Source organism: Papaver somniferum, unplaced genomic scaffold (assembly GCF_003573695.1).
Source record: "Papaver somniferum cultivar HN1 unplaced genomic scaffold, ASM357369v1 unplaced-scaffold_132, whole genome shotgun sequence".
NCBI lineage: Eukaryota > Viridiplantae > Streptophyta > Magnoliopsida > Ranunculales > Papaveraceae > Papaver > Papaver somniferum.
Genome location: NW_020622381.1, coordinates 21,176,660 through 21,190,065, shown reverse-complemented (window position 1 = coordinate 21,190,065; position 13,406 = coordinate 21,176,660). Strand labels below are relative to the sequence as shown.

The 13,406-nt window shown below is 35.1% G+C and overlaps 1 long non-coding RNA gene across 45 annotated transcripts; it reads right to left on the bottom strand.

Moving 5' to 3' along the window:
* Window positions 1-211: 211 nt before the first annotated feature.
* Window positions 212-11,464, bottom strand: LOC113333277. Of its 45 annotated transcripts, none has more exons than XR_003351858.1 (15): window positions 11,099-11,463; window positions 10,358-10,579; window positions 9,685-9,750; window positions 8,992-9,523; window positions 8,785-8,910; window positions 8,605-8,685; window positions 8,269-8,431; window positions 7,715-7,826; window positions 7,150-7,528; window positions 3,703-6,999; window positions 3,492-3,588; window positions 3,263-3,384; window positions 2,305-3,150; window positions 641-1,907; window positions 212-566 (listed from the first exon to the last, which is right to left on the bottom strand). It is a non-coding gene; the product is annotated as an uncharacterized LOC113333277 (long non-coding RNA). The 45 variants fall into 45 exon arrangements; XR_003351867.1 differs by lacking the exon at window positions 8,269-8,431 and having other exon boundaries at window positions 3,703-5,658; window positions 6,494-6,534; window positions 6,844-6,999; window positions 7,150-7,826; window positions 11,099-11,462; XR_003351852.1 differs by lacking the exon at window positions 8,269-8,431 and having other exon boundaries at window positions 7,150-7,194; window positions 7,462-7,528; window positions 11,099-11,462.
* Between the last annotated feature and the right edge of the window lie 1,942 nt (window positions 11,465-13,406).

The window sequence follows — 13,406 nt, the reverse complement described above, 5'->3', positions numbered from 1 at the left end:
AAGACGAAATTTTCTGATCTAAAAGCCAAAACCATATAAGATTGTTTATCTAGCAAACCTTTTGATGATGAGAAGAATATTGCAACCGTGATTGAAGTACTTAAAAGACAATTAATGTACCAACTCAATCAACGCCTGCCTGCACATTTGGACTCCCAGCAATCTTGGTGGCAATTTCCAAGCTTAATTTCACATTTTAAGTAATCAAGAATTCTAAGAAGCATATAACGGTTTAAGCTTAGAAAAATCATCAGTTTTTGTAGGTTAAAAGTATACATATAAATTTAAGATTTTTATTCACCAAATGTATTTAGCCTATTTTGATTTTTTATGCACACTCAGCCCTACGCCATCGTAGATTCCTAGGTTAAAAGTATACATAGAACAATACTTGGTCCAGTGGTAATTTACAACTCCCTGAGGTAATTTAAATTTGCAGTCCGAAGGCCTTGGTTTCTCCCCGAAAGGTCGAGTTTGGCAAACAGAAAGATCGAATATTCATGGATCAACTATCTTTATCTCTTATTTGGAAGATTCTTGGGGATGACATCTTGAAGCTCGTCTCCCTGCACATGGAATCATCCAAGATTAACCCACAGATTGTTGCACAAAACAATTGTAATTCTCAGCACACTATTACCTGATAGTTATCCGGCTTTGACCGGTTTTGACTGGTATCCTTGGTGCTTTCATGCTGTTACTCCAACTTTAGTTGTTGGTTTCCTCTTCCTTCCTCTCTTAACTTTTTCCTCTTTCTCCTTGATAGGTGGCACACCATTTTCTGCGTCTGGATCCTGTGGACAGGACGAAATCCGTATCATACCGTACCTAATTAATGTTGTACCTTGTTATCTGCAACTGAATCTGAATCTTTCGATTCAAAATTATCTGACTTCGAAAAATTTTAGAACTGTGAATTTGCCAGATTGGTTGGTTATACTGCACTACCTACTGACCAATTTGAAAATAAGAGTTTCATCTTGATCTTGTTAAATCAACTTTCTGCCTGCTCTGCTTAGTTGACCTCCAATTAGACAATATAACTTGGTGAACATGATTCCACCGTACAACATCCATTCAATCATAACAATTATCCATGCTAATTTGTGCATACCTCGCTGCAGTGTACCTTGTAATTAACATGTTCATCAGCAGTGCATCTAATCTACTTTCCGCCGTTTTTTTCCGCAGTCTCTCCCATCACAGTAAATACCGCAGTTGATGTGGCATCCCTTGCGGCTAGGTTTAATTTGTGGATTACAATTGCCATGGCACTTCTTCAAAATCTTTTTTGTACTTGCTGCAGGAAGACTCATCATCATAATCAACTTTTTTACTGCATTTCTTATGTACCATGTGGAACCACTCTCCACCCTCAATCAAGCCCAGGATCGTTTCTAAGTATGTGAACGTCTTGTCCAGTTTCATATTGCAACGGTTAGTAGAATACCTGCAATTCCAATGGCTATCCCTTCAAAAACTGAATGAAACCAAAGTGCACCTAATAGAATAAATGAAGAACTCTGTAACAAAACTTCATCTGGTTAAATATGCGCTGACGGCAGAATCGTGCTTCTTCAAGAACAAAACCTCAAGAGTATAGCCAAGAGTTTATTATTCATCCATATGTTATGTTGGAGTCCCACTCCGAGAGAACAAAACCTCAAGAGTATAGCCAAGAGTTTATTATTCATCCAAATCTTATGTTGGAGTCCCACTCCGAGAGAATCAAATAACGAAACCATTGGCAGTATACAGCGCTGCCTACTCACATATAATGCCATCTGTAGGAGTCGACCACAACTACATGGTTGAGAACCATGTGCTCTTCCGTTTGAGCTAAGACAGCAGATACCATTTCATAACATACTCAGGGTTGTGGTGTTCTCCAGAATACATTTGAACCCCTACAAAATTCCAAATAATGAAGAAAGAAAAACATAAGAAATCCAATTCAGAGAGAAACAAAAAAAAACTGAAAATTAAAGGAGAAGTGCATTTTGGTTTCTTGCACAGTGCGCCACCCACATTTCAGAGACATATGCAATGCGTTTGGAGAAAGTTATTAAAACTATCATACAAACGCAACAAACTATTTATATCTATTTTCTTTTGGTATCAAGTTATAATTAAGAACATATCCCTTTTGGATCTAGGCAGCAAAGAACTCATATAGCTGGTTAATGTTATTATAGCAAGGGTCTGTCAATTCAATCACCAGATTGTAAAACAACTTAAAATAGCTTTTAAAAAAATTGATAATCAAATCTTTGAAACAAAAACATAATCAGCTTAACAACTTACTTAAATTCCAAGATAGGAATCCAATCGAATATGAATATGTTTGCAGGAAAAATCACTTCGTCCATCGCCCATAAATCAGCTGCGAGACGTCCTAAATAAGCTACAGCAGGTGCTGAGATATATACCCAATTAAGTTTAGTCTGAAGAGATGATTACAGCTTTTCAACAATGAATTGGAAATCAGAGCAGTTGAAAAACTTTAATTTCACATAACATAAATCACCAAATTCAGCAATCTCGTACAATAGATAAGTCGATGCGCCATACACCCAATTAGATATTGTTGCAATATACACAGTTACATAAACAATAATACAAATCTAAATTTGAAAAATCAAACAGAATTTAAAAAAAAACATAGAACCCTTTACCGTGTTTAAAGTGCTCTGAAAGATGAGGAAAAGGATCCAGAAACTATGTAAAAAACAAACTTGCATCGAACAGCCGCAAATAACAAAGAATATGACCCACTCATATTTAAAGGTTATGTAGTTTGAAAGCGGATGAAGATTTGAATAAGTTGAGTGGCCAGATTTAAAGGTTTTTCTTGCCATCAGAATTACCTCTAAGTGTTTGCCAAAAAAAATTGTTTAGGATCCAGCTGCTACCTGTTCTTCTTCATAAAGCTTCAAGGCCTTGTGTAAATCTTCTAGGTGTGATCACGTACAACATATTTGGATGGTGGGAAGGGAATCCCAATCCCAGGAACCATATTCTCTAGAGAGGGTCCTAAACCCACCACCACCCATGTGTTTTGAATTCCCTTACTTTCTGGTAATCATATTCCTAACTACCATCTATGCCTTTTCGCCAAGCATGATATATGATTTTTCACCAAGCATGAACCTGAAATCGGAAACGCCATATATAATATATAGATATATCCTATTCAGCGACAGCGAGATAAAAAAAATGAAAAATCAAGTAACTTAGCTAAAAGTGATCAAGGGCATTATACAGTTCAGTGGTTCATTGATTTTTCGCATATTCACTGATTGTTGCATACACTTCGTAGGTCAGCATTTGTAAGGCAAAGTGTGATATCTCCAACGAATCTGCTTTGCACCTCTCAATAGCTATCTGCCACATCTTAACAATAACATCAACAACAACATAATGAAGGAGATCGGTGACTTAAAGAGTATGTAAATGACTATTTGTCCAAGATTTGTGGAATTCATGCTTACCACATCTCATATAAGGTTGACTTCTTAGCAATGTAGGAGACAGATGATCTTCGGACATGCTGTTCCATCATAAGTAGATGGAACAAAGGTGTGCATTCTGCTTACATATGCAACATAACCTTTTCAGTAACAATAAGTACCAGATATATATATATATATATATATAGTTTAGGAGAAGATATCTAATTATTTCAACATCGAAGAAGCTTACACTGCAGTTTTAATGAGTCCTGCTTATGGCCCAGCCAGTGCAGTTTCAATGAGACTTGCTTATTGCCTAGCCAGATAGGTCTAGATCAGCTTTCTGGTTTACAATACTCTGTGTATCCATGTCGTCATCATCATCAGACGGTCCACAAAATTCTTCTAGATAGTACGACGTAAAATTTTAAGCATGAATGGATATGTATACAACAGCAGATACATACAGTTAATGCCAAATGTGTAGGTCGACGAATATAAGAAAGTAAAATGGCAAAGAATGGTTCAGTAATGAGGTTACGTTGGAATGGACATTGAACCAAAAGTGTCAACTATTGAATCTGCAGGCTCCATCCAACCCAATGTTGGTAATCACATTGCCGGATGCGACTACTGGATTCCTTGTTATATTATTCTTAGGTCGGTCTGTGAAGAGGAGAGAGTCCACAAAGATAATTTGTTCAGGTTCTTACCGGACTTTTGGAGACAACGCTCTTGCACAAATTCATTGAATATCATTTTAGGGTAAGGAACCTGTAATAGAACCAAATCAATTATTACCAAATCAATTATTAGCTTCCTTCACATGGCAGATGTCCAATGGGAAGGAGACCTCTTGATACAGGTAAACGTTCTGTATCATTCTGCCTGTTTTAATGTTTTTTTAATTAATCTATCAATTCGTGCACCATACTTGGTATGGTATGCTTGTCTTTGGTATTTCGTTTGGTTCCACGAAGTTATACTGTCACATTTTCAATATGAAATACTGACTAAAGAGATAGAAAAACCCATTAGGTTTCACTTCCATGAGACCCCAAAGACAATGATATTGAAACTCTTCAGCTATGCCATGTAAATTGGTGCCTTGTTATTCAACTTTTTTACTTGGATTCTATACCAAATACTTAAAAGAAGAAACCATGATAACTTTTATTGGTTTTGGTACCAAAAATGTTACTTCGAAGCCAGAGTGTCATTATGGTCCTAAATGTTCTAACAATGTTGAATTGGGTCCGTGTTTGCTAGCATTAGCAGAAGACCACCAAATGTTCTGACAGTTCAAGCAACTACGAATTCTCTTCCAAAATATTCAATTTATTTGAACAGTAGATCCTAATAAATGACATACGAAAATAAACGATCCAAGATACCTAGGCAGTTGACTCAAAGTCTAATGATATTTTTAGTATATCGAAGAAAATAATGAGGCAGTTGGTTACAAATCTAAATCTTGTGGTGGTTTTTGTTCGAGTCCCATAAAGCTGCATAGTTCCCAACGTGTATAGAAAGAATTGAGAATCGAGTACACGGAAAAATAAACACAGCTTCAAACCATATAAATGCCAATACTATACAATTATAGTAATACTTGCTTGTCATTATTCCAGTACTGCAATTCACTCATAAGCTAATTAAGAAACCCAAAAGAGACAAAATCTTCATTGAATTCCTACGGAATAAAAGGAAACAAAAACACTTCAGTAGTAGAAAACATGGAGAAGTTTGACAGACAAAAATAGATATACATTCTTGTAGTTAATTTTATGCTTTAACAGTTAAATATGCACTAACAAAGAGAGATTTAAGAGTTCAGAAGTTCAAGAATGATATTAAACTTAGTAGTTGAAAAAGGGGAATCTTAATACTTCAAGGGTTTCCCTTGTCGGACATAACAAAGGTCCAAGTTAATGTGTATCTAGAAAAATACATATCTGGAAGAATATCAGAGTGGAATAACATAATGTTTTGGATATTAGGTTAATCGGGATCTGTTACACAATTCTAAATGTACAAAACAAAAACAACCATTGTAATATACTCCATTGCTGAGTTATAAAGGATATTCAAAATCAAAATTTCACAATTACCTGAAGAGGGTGGTGCAAGAATTTAAAACTTTGTTGCCGAGCAACCTAATCAAAAAAAAATTGCGAGATGGAGAGAGAGCTCCTATTCATGTTCTCTAACCAAAGTAGTGAAGAAAACAACATCAAAAACTAAAAACCCTAATCAAACCACACCAGAAAAATAATCAAAAAGCCTAATCAAATACAAATCTGAGAAGAGTTACGCGGGAAAGCTGCTAGAATCTAGATAAGATAAAGAAGATAAGCTTCCCATTAATCTATCAATCTCCAAACCAAAAAAATTACTAAAGCTAATAAATTTCACTAACTAATCGTTTTACTTTGGCCTGGTTTAAAATCTGAATAAAAATCAACAAACCTAAATGAAAAACGTCATGGAAGCAAGGAAGAATCAAAATAAAAGAGGCAGACAATCAAAATATCAAGGTTCCTTTTTTTTTTTGTAAAGCAATTCAAGGTTCCTGCGTAAAAGCAAAAATTGATCGGAGAAGAACAGATGAAAATTCGTCGGAACATCGTTCTTGTATCAAAAAAAAAAATAGACAGGTGAAAAGGCTATTTTACGCGTTAAATTCAAACAGCCAGGAACCATAGGGATATTGGCTTCATTTTCTCTCTTTATGTCTCTCTGGTTTAGGTTCTCCATTGATCAATTTATGAAATAAAACACTAATAATTCTAATAAAAAAAACCTAATTAAACCCATTTTCTTCGTCAGCATCAATCAAACAAAAACTCTAACTAAATCCAGAAAAATAAGATAGATTAACAAAGTAAACAAAAATCCTAATCCAAACTTACAAACCACTTCATGACGCTAAATTTCGGTTTGGAATTGAGGTATTGAGATTGATGCAATCAATTACTCGAAATAATCAGAAGACAGACTTGCAAACAAAAAAAAGATAAATTACAAAGTTTTTGACACACCTGACACAATATAATCAACACCGGGCTTCCATTGATAGCTTCTGATGAGTCAAATCCAATCATTACATCACAAAATCACTCAGCAAGGTGAATCGAGAGGGAGAAAACAATTTTCTTGAGTTTTTCATAAGAGGTACGGGTGGCGAGGAAGGAAATATTAGCTATATGGCGCAAATAATTTTATTCGTTTTCACCTACTCGAATAATAACAATGCCATCTGTGGGAGTCGAACCCACAACTACATGATCGAGAACCATGTGCTCTGCCATTTGAGCAAAGACAACAAATATAGTGACACTTAAGCGCAAATTATTCATAGACATAAAGGGATAGTAAGAAGAGAGGTTACCTTCAGCTTACTCAGTAAACCTAAGCAGTCATCTACAGAAACGAAGTCTTGAGCAGCATTTCACTTTCGGCAAGTAGAGATTAGAGCTCCTGAAAGTTGATTAAACCCCCACTTAGGAACCTTGTTTTTCCAGGAAAATGTCAACAATTTGGACCCCTGTAAGTTCCAAGTAAGTAGCAAAATCTCAACAAAAGGTATTTTGTTATCATTAAGCCAAAACAAAAAGATAATAATATATGTTGAACTACCATCGTTTTAGACAGCTAATCTGAGTGTAAAGACAGGAGTAGGCTATAAAATACTCACCAAAGTGACACAACATTGATTCCCTGGCATGTCTAGATAATCAGGCTTAGAAAAACAAAACAAACAAAAAACTTTAATTAATAAGATAAGTTTGGTCGAGCTAACCAACTCAAGTGCAACCTAATTTACCCAAGCTCCTTGTTGCTGTCAAACAATAATGAGAAGGAGATTTCCAAGGCATAAGAGTAGAATCTCCAACATATTTCACAGAGCTCAATGGTGTTATCTTGTCTCATGGTGATATTATGATTGGGCCTTCCTCAGTGATATTTCGAGCACAAAATAGATTGAATACATAAAGATTAGGATTACCTAAAACATCAACGTGTTATCCCAACAGCTTTGCTTCAATGGAATTACTCAGGGAAAGTTCATTAACCTATCAATGGAATGGTAAGCTCGGGAACTCAAAGATAGAATCGAGAAAAGGGTTTGCATGCAGTTTCAGAAGAGATAATTCAGAAGAACGGTGGCAGTCAGAAAAGATATAGCATGTTTCTTTTTTTTCGTCTAAGGAAACACAGTCAAATCGGGAACCCAGGGCATCCAATGTTCAAAAATATACCTCGCCCAAATCAACGGCCCCGAATTACTCTCGCTGCCAGTCTTTCCAGGACACAGGATCGCCCAATCCGACGATCATCTTTGTCCCAGAGACAACCACCACATTAAGTTGCCTGCAATAACCAACGTACAATTTAGACAAAAACATGAAAACAATGTTTGAATATTTTCAAGAGGCCCAAAATTAGCAAGCATTTCTAAAATAGACGAAAACATTAATTGGATTCCTAAAACAGCGCCACACTTTCATTAGAAGGTCCAAGGAAGTGCAAAGAGACATCTGTGCAACATTTGTGTACGTTAGTAAAGACAAAAACTAAATCTATATGTATGGCTTGACATTAGCAACTAAAGACAAATAGTTGTGGCATTAAGACGTTCAATAGGATACTTGTGACAGTTGCAAACCAAATTATAACACATTAAGCCTTCACAACCTGATAAGTTACATACGATGTTGAGTTCAATAAGTCTCACACCACCCTGAAAGTTCTTTTCATTTCAAATTCTGTCACGGGAGATAATTCAGATGCGAACTCGATATCAGTTTTTTACCAAAGAAAATTGTAGGCACATCCATGTTTCTCTTCACTAATGTCTTCCATTTAGTAACTTCCTTCATTGTACTTTAGCTGCTTAGCATAGGCGGCAGTCCTGTCTATCCTATCCCGATCACCTTTCGCAAGAGGTTTACCAATATCCATTAATTAGAGTTGAACTGATGGCCATTAATTGGGTTTTTTGAGTTGATACATATTCATCAAAAATAAGAAAAAAGCCATACTGAAATTAGCTTCCAAAGTATACGTACTTTCATATTTGAAATAAAGATATACTTAGAAATCAATACTTCATGATCTATAAAAAAAATTAGAGTTTGAGTTTATTTACCTTTATATTTTAAACTTCGCCATCGTTGTCATTGATGTGGCACTGATACATCCTTCAAGCGATTGATTCTCTTGCTAAAGCCTGCAAAACCCTAGGATTTTTAGCCTTTGATCAATTAGATATAGTAAATATACAACAAAACTGAATGAGAAATTCGAATTGAGAATCATAAAAGCTTACCCAGATAAAACCCTAGGATTTGCTTCTACTTTAAATTTTATTATCTTCAACCGCAATTAATGATTCCAAAAACAATCACGAATAGCTACATCATGATCTCCACACCATTATCAACAATAGTACCTTCTTCAAACAAAAAAAGTTATCAGAACACAAAATCAAGAAAACCGCCAAAACAAACTGATGGAATAAACTAAACGGATCTACCAGAATCATCGATTGCTGTTGTAGCCATGTTTTCAAAAAAAGATAGTCTTACAATTTGAGTCTCTCTTCGTTTTCTCCGCCATAACTTTACGGCAAAAAGCCTAATTTCTTTCCAAATTGATATAATTCACGGGAATAATTTAGTGTTGTTGTTGCAGTACAAAAGAAAAAGCAACAATTTTAGGTTAATAGAGATCGAATTTCTTATTATATATTTACAACTTCTCTTTACGAAAAGAAACCTAAAGTCAGCACTATCATCCCAATAGCTTTGCTTCAATGGAATTCCTCAGAGAAATAATGCTGATGAAAAATTGCATGAGGTTTCAGAGAGAATTCATAAGAACGGAAGAGATGGCGGACGCAGAAGAACTTTTCCTTTTCCTCGATATGAAAAAAGAGGACATTTCACTCTTAAGAACTGACTATTATGCATTCACTGCGTAAGGGAAAACCTTGTATCCACTTATTGTGCATAACCCATGACAGTAAAATTAGATGCAACAAACTTCATCGAAGGCAGACAGATTATCTGTTTAAATGACCCAAATAATATCAACTCTCCGAGGTATGAAATGAAAGTAAAGTCTTACAACTGTAGTAGGGAGACTTCCATGTTAAAACTTTAATAAAAACATGCAAACTTAAAGTAAAATAAAAATCAGTGATAATAAGAGAAAACTAACACCTTACCTAGACTGGTAGTTGCAAGCCATATATAGATGATTAATTTTCAAGATATTTAAAGCCGGACTGAACCTACAAAGAAAATAGTAACAGAGATGGGTGAGTCGCTGATATAATAGAAACAACAAATAACAAATGCACTCATCAAAAAAATATCAAAAGTCCAAGTTAATTACAGTACTTCAAAACAAAAGATGAAGAGCAAACTCAAAAACAAAGGGACAAAAAGTTAGGAACCTAAAAACTTCTCAAACATTCATTCAATAAATCTATACAAAACAAAACAGACCCAAAAAAATCCTATACAGGACAAAGACATACCCAAAAAAGTTGCAAGCAACCAATCACAAAAAGAGTCAAAACCAATCTAAGCTGAGGATTGCAGCATTTACGTGTGTACTCAACATTTGGAGTTTGTAAGAAACTCTTTAGACAGGACAAAAGAGATAGAATCATGAAAGCCACAAATAAGCTTTTACAATTAATCATACCAAATATAGATGCTATACAAAGTGAGTATTCATCCAATCCAGAAATGATTCTTCCGAAGGAGCATCCAATTTCACTCCTCTAAACAGAACATCATGATAAACTCACAAATTCGCAGATCATTATGTCAACTTAAGACCTTTTGAATGGGATTCACACCAAAACTAAATAACGACATGCGATTAAGTACCTCTTATCAGTTTTATCTTCAGACGGTGTCCTCCGAATGTTGATTCGTCGACGTCGTTCGTCATTTGATGACTTACAGGAAAGGTAGTTAGCAGAAGGGAGATAACGAAAAGAAGCAAAAACCGCCATGAAATGAAGGTCTGCTGATATCTTCTTGTCATGGTTGGTGATGATGATGATGATGATGGTATAGTAATATTCCAGCACACTGCATGAATTTTCTCTGCAACATTCAGAACAAAAAAATGAAGTAGCTAGAATTTCAACTCTTATTTTTCTTGTTTTCTCCTTCTAGCTAATTGTGAAAACATATATGGGAAAGGGCCTAGTAATTAAAGTTGTCCATATGTTTTTGTAATTTTTCAATAAAAATGATCTAATTCATAAAGTTGATCAAAATGTTTAAGGAAAAAGAAAAAGAAAAGCAGAAAAGAAAAGAAAAGAAAAGAAAAGAAAAAAAGTTAGATTACCATACATTAAGATAGAGCCATTAAAATGTTTAATGAACGGTTTATACCTGGTTAACTGCTTTGGGAAAGGAAGATAACAGAAGGTTGAAATGTTAGGGTTTACATTTGGCCAATGAGGAGGAGGTAGATAACAAGCCATTAAGTTTTGCTTCGGGTAGGAGAAGTCAATTAAGAAGCTAAAAGAGAGGGATGTTTCCAAAGTCCAAAGTCCTTGGTTAATAGGGAAAGAGAAGAATGGAAAGAACCTATTAATTGCATAAAAGAGAAGTTACCTTTGGCTTTGGAGGTACAATGGTTCATTCTTCAAACTTCTTTCAAACTATGTTCCCTATGTTACTTTGTAACAAGAGATTCTTGATTTTCCTCTCTAACCTTATGCACAAGCTAGGCTAGAGATCGAATGCATTCCACTGGGATCCCTTTTTTCTATTTATAGGGTTCCATTGGGAGCCAAAAAACAATATGATCGGACAGTAAAAGTCGATGAAAGGAAACATACGTTTTCCCCTTAAATGAACTGTATTTAGAATTATCTAATGCCTACGGGTTTTTGTTGAGAAATAAAGATCTACATTAAAATTATCATATAAAAACTTATCATGCAATTCCTTTTATACTTGACATAAATAAAAGTAACTTTCATTTTAGTAGTCTAACTGATTGCATGCATGTACAAACAGTAAACATATGCAACTGCCAAGAGTGCACCTTGAGTGACACTCTGGAATCAGCTAGGCCAGTTGGATGTTTTAGTTGCCAGAGTATTTCTTTCTTCGCAGGCCTTCTAGTGTATCGAACGGAGAATTACTGTTTAGGATCAACTGACACAATATCAGCTATCTAATGTTAAAATGTTTACCTCCTGTTAGAGAGACAAAATTTAGATCGAAAGGTTTAGGTTATCTGATGAGAATTCTAGTAGAGAGCCGAAGCTCTATATATATATATGACTACATGGTGTCAAGTTCGTGGTAATGCGTTTTAAAAAAGTCTTGTGAAGGTCCAATTACATCATCTGTAGTACTTAAAGCTGACTTTTGTTTTACCAGGTGTATGTAAGGTTTGTTAATTTGTGTTGAAGTTATTCTTGTTTTCTTTGTGAAATATTCTGTTATACAAACTGCGAAGTATTTTCTTAACTTTTCAACAGAGAATTCTTGTTTTTCAAGTATGAGTACTTTGATTTTTTATTTTTTTCTTTCATTACTTTTGTATGTAAAAAAAGTCAATTATAAAGTTTTCCTGTACTCGAGTTTGTTTTACCTAAATTCCTCTGACTTTATTATGAATTCTCCAGGGAGCAGTTATAGTTGAGAATAAAAGTGCGTCCGACTTTGTAAACCTTGTTTCACGGGCAAAGATCAATTCGTTGTTCGTCATACACAATAGTCAGAAGTTCAAGTCACTAATGCAAGTTCTCGCGCAGAGTTACCGTGTGTTCCTTGGAGAATGTTTTTTTCTTCTTCATTTTTTCCCTACTAATCCTTGTCAAACGTACCATCAGTGGTCAGTTTGTGAAGAGTGCAAGGTAACTTTCTATACATTTGCAAAATGAGTTGTGCCTCCAGCTGCTTGTCAATAACGAAATCTCATTTGACAACCCTCTTTGGTTGTGCATGGTACGTCATCTAGATGACGAATTTCTAGTGTGACCTAAAACACTGTACTAGCTTGGGCACATAGTTGTCTGCCAGGACAACTGAAGAAATCTGAAGCCCTCGTCAGAGGCAAACCTGGTGTCTAGAAATTAACCTTCTTTGTTTTTATATTTATTTTTCCAGATAGAAGAAAACTAATAACCTATCTTCCTGATGGAAGAAAGAAACTAACCTATTCTGTCAATGTCGAACCAATTCCTAATTCTAGCTAACTTATTGAAAAAAAAATGTGTTCTAAGACCTTTCTTACAGTGTAGCCACCACAACTTTCCTAAAGTCAAATTGATGTTACAAGATTTCCGTAACCAACTAACTCTTTACATCATCGTGTAAGAAAAATTTCTTGATGTTCTGTCAAAGTCGTTTTTGTTTGGAGAAAACTTTTGAACAACATTACTTGTGGTCTGTATGAAATTTAACCGAATTGGGGTTTTTTGCAACATATTTACACTTATAGTATGAAATACGGAATTAAGCCAACAGAATTAGGCCTCAAAAGGGTTCATATAGGACCAAATAATTTGGTAGTGGCCTAGTGGGGGATGGTAGTGGTAGTCGGTAGAAAGTAGGAAGTAAGAAACTATTTTTCAAACTTGGACATTTTTAGATTTATTTCTTGATCGATCAAGTAAAAGGAAAGAATAAAGTAAAGACCATACTCGCCATAGAAGATTCTCCAGAAATCACTCGATTGATGGTCACATTTTTCTCCATTCAACTCCCTTTTTTAACAACCATAGAGTAATAATTTGATTAGGGTCTGAGGTTAATTATTTGTTCAAGTATTTTGGAAGTTAGGAAAGAACCTTCGGCTTGGTCATTGACTCACATGAGACCCTGGTCACTGACTCATCGGAATGGAGTTCTTTAATGACAATAGTTACTTGGTTTTGGTTCTGGTTCTGGTTCTATGGAACTAGAT